Source organism: Canis lupus, chromosome 27 (assembly GCF_011100685.1).
Source record: "Canis lupus familiaris isolate Mischka breed German Shepherd chromosome 27, alternate assembly UU_Cfam_GSD_1.0, whole genome shotgun sequence".
NCBI classification, from domain to species: Eukaryota; Metazoa; Chordata; class Mammalia; order Carnivora; family Canidae; genus Canis; species Canis lupus.
Window position 1 is genome coordinate 40,012,808 of NC_049248.1, and position 9,910 is coordinate 40,022,717.

Here is a 9,910-nt window from a genome sequence, read left to right on the forward strand (position 1 = left end):
CAAGGAGTTGGCTGACCCTGCCCTGGTTGGGACACGCGTCGCCAGCTCTGCCTCCTTTCCCTTCCATCCTGGACTCTGAACTCAAGCTGGACGGGGGAAGGAAAGGGTATATGTTGAGTCTCCCAAACTAACCAGGGCTTTTAGTAGCAGAACTCCAGGTGTGCAAGTGACTTCTTTTCAGTGAAGCGCCTGCTCCCTCCCTGAGAGATGACTTCGAAATCTGAGTCCAGGAATGGCAGGCATGACACCTGTTCCATGGGAGGGTTAGGGGTGGGGTATTGTGGGTATTGTTCCAGAGGGATTGCCCAGGATCTCTGAGAGGAGAGTGACACATCACAAAAGAAAGCACAATAACTGCCTCAAGCCCCTAGTGGAGAATGCCAGTAAGGTATTCCCTGCGGAGCTCAGACTGACATCGGCTCTAGTCTGCTCCCTTGGGCCATGGAATTTCCTAAGGCTGCCCCAAACAAATTGGGGAGAAGAATGTGCTGGAGTGCTGTGGTGTATGCATATGCGTGTGTGTGTGTGTGTGTGTGTGTGAGCACGCGTGCCTGTGGAGAGGCTTCAAAGAGCACCAGAATCACAGATCTGGGTTTGAATCTCAGTTCCAACACTGAATGACTGAGACTTGGTTTGCTGCTTGAGACCTAATTTCTGCAGGTGTAAAATGGGGACAAGAAGTTGTTGGGGATAAAAATATCTAAGACCTGTAGTAACTCTTGTGCAAATGTTAGTTCTTTTAATAGTTAGTTCTCTTGGGATGGGGTGATGATGGTAGTGACTGGCTCCTTTGGGAAAACAAAACTACCTAATGAAGGTTCTAGAAGCTCTCTTTTTATATATAATCCTTCCCTGTCTAAAGAACTCTTAACCTTCAGGATAAAGGTTAGGAATGACGAGATTCCCAAGGTGCTTTTCATCATAGATGTTGTGAAGTTATGGGCCAAAAAGGTCTTGGGGACTAGCCCTGTAAAGGATGACGAGAGGAAGTTCTGGGTTGTGCAGTGGTTGGGGAATGTGTGTTGGGTCCCAGAGAGGACAGCTAAAGTATATTTGTGGGGAAGTATCCTCAAAGGCTGGGAGATAGTTTCCCGTTATAATTCCAGCATTCAGCACCCATAACAATGATAGCTATCATTTACTGAGCACTTACCAGGTGCCAGACACTGTCCAATTTTTCCCTCCAATGAGAAGAAAGCACTATTTTTATTTTCAGTTAACAGTTCCAGAAACAGCCGCCAAGACTTTCTCAAGGTCACACAGCTAGTACTTGGCAGAAACAGGACTTAAACCCAGGTCTTCTGACTTAAAGAACCTGAAATTGGAACCGCTGTGCTAACTGCTCAATTATTTAGACCCTCAGTTCCCTTATTTCCCCAGTCAAGCGTCTAAGAGTCCTAAAAAGGAAATGACATTAGTTTTAGTCCCTTTTCATCCTTAGAACAAGAAATTCCACTTCAAGTTTCTGTTACTGGCCCTTATCAAAGTCTAGTGGATGATAATATAATAATGGCCCCGAGAAGACGGCCTCCTAGATCTGCTTCTCGAGAGGAAGAAGCGACTGACCCCAGATGTTCCCCAGCACAGCTCCATCATTGTGCCTCTTTCCTGCTCCCTACAGCTCAGTTTCTGCAGAGTCTGACATGAATCCCAAGGCAGCTAAGCCCTTTAGCCTCTATAGAAAGGTCTGGTTGAGCTCTTTACCCTTCGGCTCCATTTCAGTTCCCCTTCCTATGCACTTTGTCCTAAATATGTCACGAGTCCCTTAGCTTAGGTCCTTCCAGAAGTTCTCTAGCTATTCCTCTCAAGTCCAGATAAAAATATCCCCAGAAAAAGCAATTCTTCAGCTCTTTAAAGTTACCTTCACCAGCATTTCCTAGGGGACCAGCACAGGTTGGTGTCTCATCACCTTATTTCTCCCTCTTCCATATCCTTCTCTTGCATTTCTCCTTTAGGATGCTCCTGATGAGTGAGGTTTTTTTTTGGTATACGTTTTTATTGGAGTTCGATATGCCAACATATAGCATAACACCCAGTGCTCATCCCATCAAGTGCCCCCCTCAGTGCCCGTCACCCAGTCACCTCAAGATAAGTGAGTTTCAGGTGAGATTCCTAACCTGGGACTCAGGGACAGGGTCGTTATTGAACTTCAGGGGGCCATAGCCTCTGGAAATTGAATGCAAAATTATAGAAGTGTGAACATTCTCTAGAGATGTCTGTTGTTTCAACTTAATGCTTAAAGGTAAGAATTAAGTAAAAAAGAACCACTGAGCTAAAGAGTAATGAGACTTTTTAACTTGAAGAATACCAAGCAAGAGATGACCCTGCTGAGCTGGCGCTGGCTGGCAGCCCTATGGCACCCCTGCCTCCCGGGGCCTCCTAAACACTTCCTACGGTGAATTTAAGTCTTCACATCAATCTGTTTATTCACCACCTATTCAACACATTCAAATTATATTGACGCCCATTAAAATATGCTAGTAATCCTGTCCCCCATCATTTCCAAGTCTTCTCGTACTTGGGAATTTGCCAGAGCACTGTTGATGCATAAGTGTGAGGAGATGAACCCCGCACCCCCAAAGTTTTGCACTGCACTTTATGTCTGGGCCTCATTTAACACTGCATGTGACTTGTCATAACTCTTTCCACTTCTGGCACTTCTCTGTCTCTTATCAGTCTAAGGGAAATCTCTCAGGGTTAGCTCTTAAACTCAAAAAGAAAAGACATACAACTTCAGAGAAATACACTACAACTTTAGCCTGGTACAAGTAAAATCTGTTCTAGAGAAAGAACTATTTTTATAAGAGAGGCAAAATGGCGTCTAAATATGCATTTTTATGTGGCCTCAGTCTCACTAAAGACTATGGTCTCTCTGCTTAACACGTGTAATGAAATGGTTCACCTAGAAGTTTTCCCAGAACTAAGGAACAGTTCTTCCCCCAATTTTTGTAATTTTATACTTCCTGCAAGATAAAAAACTGCTTGTATCTTTGAAAAAGAGGGTTTTCCTAGGCATCTTTCCACATGTACATGCCTAGGGATAGAAATTCAGCCAAGATACTGTGTGACAGTAAGAAATGATATAGAAGTATAAAAGGAGTAATTTTGAATCTTTTATCCCTAACTACCATTTTCTCCCAGCTTCTATGTTGTCCCCGGAAGGTGGATTCCCTCACAGAAACACAGCCTTTCTGCTTGGAAGCACTGTCCTTAGAGAAGGAAGTCTGCTCTGTAAATGGGGCTGTCATGGTGCCACCTGGCGAGCAATAGGGACATTACATTACAAGGGGACCCTCGGTGAATTTATGGCTTTCAATTCAGCAAGTGCTACCAACTGCTTACTAAAAGCCTGGCTCTTTGTCAAATAGTGGGCATGTGTGTGTGTGGGAACAATAAATAGAATGTATTTGAACAATATAAAAACTGACTGCAATAAACTCCTGGTCTTCCCTGGCCTCTCACACACCTGAAATCCTGAAGATTAGTCTTCCTAAACCACAGCTCGGAACACACATTCTCCTCAGAAATCTGCATCATGTCTCTCTTACTTCCTGAAGTAAGTAAAATCCAGTGGTTGTAGGGAGCCAAGGTTCCCTTGGCTAACACCTTAGCGTACTTTTTTTTTTTTTTTTTAACCTATACATTTATTTCCCAGGTACCTTTTCTAACCAACCATTCCATTTTTGGAGGCCTCTATGATCTAGTCAGCTAGATATGATTCCCTAGAGTACCCCAGTTCTTTGAAAATCTGGATCAGTAAGTCCCTCCTGACCCTTGACTCCATTTCTCTTAGTCATTCTTCCCAAATGCAGAGGAAGAATTTCTGCAGGCTTGGTCACCTGCACCAGCTTCTAGTGGGGTGTCCAGGAAGGCTGCTTTTTCCTTCTCTTATTCTACCTGCAAATGTTGGAAGTCCCCCAGAACAGTATGCACACATTTTTTATTATGAATTTGTGTTTTTACTTTTAGGAATTGGGTTCATTGCTTTCATTCAATGAACCCAATCTATGAAGGGATCTATAGGACAAAAAGTTACCAAACCCAACTGTCAAAATAAATTATTGACCATTCCCCAGAAATGCCCACGTTCCCACAGATTCTTTGTTCATTCCCTTCACTCTTCCTGCTCCATTCTGTTTCTGCCAGTTGGAATCCTACCAGTTATTTGAGGCTCTTCTCAAGTGCTACTTCTTTCATGGAGCCTTTCCTAATATGATCTCTTCCTCCTTTAAATATCCAAATCTTTTGGGGACAATTATGGTATTTTTCCTAATTTCTGTTATTTATGTATTTGTTATTCTCCCTTCCAGAGTATGAATATCCTGAGGGCTAGAACTTCTTATGTTTATAGTCTCTTAAGTATTGACCTTATTTTACTGACTTTAAGGCACCATCAACTGCGTGACACATCACTCATTATTTTAGATACCGTTAAGAAAAAAATACAGCCAATTAAACCTTATCACTTTACTTTAAATTTTCATATGTTTAAAGAGCTCATGTAGATTTATTTAGAAATGGAACTTTTTTCTTTGGTATCCCTACAATGCACACAAATATAATTGAAAGTCACTATGGTATTCTTATAATTTGAGTCTGATGCTTATGAATCACTTTTGACTCAGGGTTGTTGATGTCTGTATTTTTCCAAACATTTCTATTCTCCGGGTCATTCTGAGTGTTAATGAAGTAGCATTTCTTAAAAAAAAAAAAAAAAAAAAAAAAGAGCTTCACTATTGTTTCTGGCAATTTCTTCCAGGCCATAAATCAATTCTCCAAGTTTTAAAGCTGGTGCCTTTTAATCTTGTCAGAAAGTGTTCAAGGAATATAGTCATACAACAACCGGGACTAATATTCCTTCAAATGGTTGTTAATGGTTAATTAACAGAAACATCAATTGTAGAATTCCAGTCATACTACCTAGAATGACAACTAGGTTCTGGCATGTGTAGGCAGTGACAACTATGTTATGACTGCTGTTTGGCCAACAGTAATTGTAAGCTGATATTATTGATTATAAGACACATCCCATTTTAGAAATGCTAACATGGGGGGAGGGAGTATTTGGAATTAATGAAATTAGTAGAATGGGAACTTTCTCATAATAGGAAATATTTCAACCTTAAATGCTTGAAAAAGTATAGGATTTGAGAGCTGAGAATAAAAAAATATATTCCCATCTCTTAGAATCTTTAAAAATGTTACTGCTGAAAGAAATCTTACTGATGATCATACAGGCATTTTACATATAACTCAGATGTCTGAAGAAACTGCTTTGTCACTTAAAGTGTCTGATTAAAATTGGCCCAAATTAAAATGTCACGTTCTGGGAATTCCACAACATTCCATACAATTTCTATAATATCTTAGAGTTTATTGTGCTTCTACTTCTTTCTGTGGACTCCACACTCCTGAGTCCATACAAGCTGCCTCAGTTTCACTTCTTATCAGCTCTGGGACACATGAGACAGCCCTTTCACTGATTTCAATAACAAATACAGCCTTACTAGGCATTTAAAATATTTTTACAGATTTGAATTTAAAAAAATGGAGCAGTGATCACAAGGAAAGCTCCCACTGAGTTTATATCTTTGACAGGCTCCTCCACCCTATCCTGCCTTTACTCTCTTCTTCCTCCTGCTTGCTCTGAAGTAACAAGCAAATTATTTCTCTTGAGAATAGTTTCTCTTCCATTTAGTCCCCTCAGTGGGAGAAATTTACCTTATTTCCACTCCAAGTACTTTATAAAAAAGTATAGTCTTCTATAGTGAATATATACGATGTCATTGCATATAATTAAAAAATAGAGATGACATGCCCAAAATTGAATAGTTAATGATAGTATTAGGACCAAAACCCTATCTGTCTAAATTATATAAATCAGTGTTGGTTTTTTCCCCATTAAATGGTACTGCACCCTACTTTGCTATAAGTGGTTATAATATACTAAGGGAAGCTTATGGTGGCTCAGCTTCAAGAACAAAAAGAGCAACCCAACATTCTTTTTAGAGTAGGTAATTCTTATAAGCATGATGGAAGAAGACTTCCTAGAAGGGAACCTATGACTGAGTCGATCTTCCAGCAAGTATTTACCAACTGCCTACCGTGTATCGTGGAAGATGGTAGGTACTGGGGTAGACTTTAAGAAGTCATGGTGTCTGCCCTTAAGTTGCTCACAATCTAATGATAAGAGAATGATGTGTTCTTGAATTGGGACAGAGTGCTTCTCAGACGATTGAAAGGAAAATCTGTTTTCTGTAAGCATAGTCAACTGAATTAAGAGTACTTCAATTTTAAAATGGAAATGTGTGTGTGTGTGTGTGTGTGTGTGAGAGAGAGAGAGAGAGAGAGAGAGTGCGTGCACACGCTGGGGCCAAGGAGTGGGAGAGCCAAGGTAAAAGAAAAGTAAAGAAATGCTGAGAAAACCCACAAAATTTTATACTACAGAGGACATCAAGTGTGACACTGGAAGAAAAACAGTAGCCGAGCTGGCATCTTATAATTCTCTGGAAAAAGTAAGTAGAAAGGGGCTGGGAAAAAAAAATACTTATGGTTTCTACATCAATGCACAAACTACAGGCAATGTACAAATAGAACTTGAGATTTTATACAATGAGGAAAATAATTTCTCACAGATATAAAGAAATTTGGTAGGATGGGACTCATGACTGGAACATCACAGTGAGAAAAGGTGTGGAACACTGTTCCAAATAAACAGAACAGGTTTTTTTTAAAAATTATTTATTTATTTATGATAGTCACACACAGAGAGAGAGAGAGGCAGAGACACAGGCAGAGGGAGAAGCAGGCTCCATGCACTGGGAGCCCGACGTGGGATTCGATCCTGGGTCTCCAGGATCGCGCCCTGGGCCAAAGGCAGGCGCCAAACCGCTGCGCCACCCAGGGATCCCCAGAACAGGTTTCTAATGTGCAACTGGAAAGGAACTGGCAGTCATGTAATCCACATCACATGTCAATGGGGACAGAAAAAGCTTCTTTGCTGTGATCTACATAAAGTCAGCCCCTGCTCTTAGCATTTATAAAATTAAGAAGGAAAGGAGGAAGAAAAAATGTAGGGACAGAAGGAAAAAAAGAAGTAGACCAAAGAAAGTAAGTGGGAGGAATAAAATAAAAACAAAAGAAAATAATAAAAGGAAAGTCTGAGTAACAGTTTGCATCATGAAGATACTTTTACATGGGATTTTATATCCTTAAGAATGGAAACAGTAAAGGAATTATTTATGTGAAGATAAAGGTGAGGAAAAGAAGTGACATTATTGTAATAATGTGCTAGAGTCTGCCAAAACAGATAAAATGGATTATAGATTCCAGGAACAAGTCATGAAACTGGCACAAAGAGGTTCCAGAAGTGAGGGGAAGTTGATTTAATGTAATCTAATCCTTCAGAAGGAAGAGGATAGCAAAGATGATTCTGGATCTAATTCTGACCCACAAATATGGAATTGGCTAGCAAAATGGGGGTGAGGAAGATCTTGAAGGAAAGTAATTTTGCCATTTTGGTTCTTCCTGATAGCTAAGGAGGTAAGGTCAGATGTTGTCCAAAGCTACTGGAAGGATGACTTCAAATACCTAAAAGATATGATTTTCATAGCTTGCAATTCTATAGGGGGAAAAGGCTCAAGGTAGATGGGATTCTCTTAAGAATGAAATTTAGTCAGTACAATTACTTTGGAGTCCAATGAAGAGGACTGGATGGAATGACCACAGGGACCTTGCCACTGAACTCAGATTTAGAGACGTCAGGCAGAGGGTAGGCATAACGAAGAGAGTAGTCCACGTTTCAATGCCTTCAAAAGTACAAACCATAAGGCAAAAACTGGTGGATTTGCTAAAACAAAGATTTATATTCTACAAAGGGGACCATGGACAAAGCTAACAGGTAGATGACAGAATGCAGAAAATATTTGCTTTGTCTAAAACTGACAAAGAATTCTAGAATTTCCTAGAATATACATGGAACTCCTGCAAATGAACAGGAAAAGGATAGCAACCCAACAGAAAAAAAAAAAGTGCAGGGATCCCTGGGTGGCGCAGCGGTTTGGTGCCTGCCTTTGGCCCAGGGCGTGATCCTGGAGACCCGGAATCGAATCCCACATCGGGCTCCCGGTGCATGGAGCCTGCTTCTCCCTCTGCCTGTGTCTCTGCCTCTCTCTCTCTCTCTCTGTGACTATCATAAAAAAAAAAAAAAAGTGCAAAAGATATCAGCAGGGATCCCTGGGTGGCTCAGGGGTTCAGCTCCTGCCTTTGGCCTGGGGCCTGATCCTGGAGTCTCAGGATCAAGTCCCGCATCAGGCTCCCTGCATGGAGCCTGCTTCTCCCACTGCCTGTGTCTCTGCCTCTCTCTCTCTATGTCTATCATGAATAAATAAATAAAATCTTTAAAAAAACAAAACAAAACAAAAGATATCAACAGGCAATTTAAAGAATAGGAAAAAGCTATTATGCATATGGAAATTTGATCAAAACCATTAGTCATCGAATGCAAATTGAGCCAATAATAAGATATTAGTTTATACCTATCAAACCAGCAAAACAGAAATCTGGATAACTACAGATGTCAGTGATGTGGAAATCTGCTGCAGGACTGGTTTTGCCACTTCTGGAAAGCAAGCTAGCATTACTTGGACACATTAAATAGATTCATACCCTAAAATCCGGTAACCCCTCTCTTAAGTAATATAAAACAAATTCCTTACAAGTTCAGAAGGGGACTAATGTGATGTTCATCACAGAGTGTTTTGTAGTGGCATGGAGTTGGGGGCAACATGGGTGCTCATCACTGGAGGAGTGGATGAATATAATGTAGTGAATGCATACCATGGAATACTAGACACCAGTGTGAAGTAACATTAAATGTTAGCATCTGGCAAGATGGATAGAGATGAAAAACAGAGCTGAGTGAAAAACATAAGACACAGAATGAGTCATATAACTCAGTAGCTGTGGAGTACATTTAAAAATATAAGCCTACCAAAAAATAACTATTTTCTAAGAACACATTTAAACACATTAGAAAATTGTCTATTGTTGCAGGTGGGGATGGGAATGGAGAGCGAGTGTAAGGATGGAATAAAGAAATAGACTTAAACAAGAGGGCTTTTCCTTATAGGGACAATGATGATGTATCACGAATTAAAGAGACTGATTAATAAGGAACAAAAACTTCAAAATAAAACATAGAAAACCACAAACGTAAATTTATCAGCACCTAGACCATGAACAGAACAGCATTTCGAAAAGAAGCTTTAATGAGGAAAAACTTGTAAAAATACTGACAGCAAAATGGGCTCTTTATTCCAAACAAGAAATACAAAGAACAGATACCTCTGATGCTCAGAACACATGAGGTGCTATTTACATTTAGAGGAAGTAGCAGTTTTGGAGACACTGATTTAGATACTTCACCTCCTTTAATCCCCATAACCACACTGAGGTAGGTATTACCTTAGTAATATCTTTTTTTGTAATAACCTTTTTGATTGCAAGAAATAAAAAACCCATTTGCAATAATTCTGAGGAAGAAAAGGGGTTTATTATAAGGATGCAAGGTTATGTAACAAAGTCAAGAGCAAGAATGCAGCTGGCCCTCCAAAGCTGACTGAAACCAGGGCAGCCGTTATCTCAGGCTCTTTCTCTGAGGCTATGGTCTTCTATCTTTGCTTCTCTGTCCTCTGACTTCAATCTATTCTCCCTGCCTGTCAATTTTCTTTGCTTCTTCACATACATGGAAAAAGACAACTACTCAATAGCTTGAGTGACTGCCTGTTCCAGCCCTGAAATGACTATACCTACTGCATACCAATTCCAAATTCCCAGGAAATCCAGCTTCACTGCACTGTTTGTAGTGATAATGGGGGCACGGGGGTGTTCCATGACACTAACTTGGTTA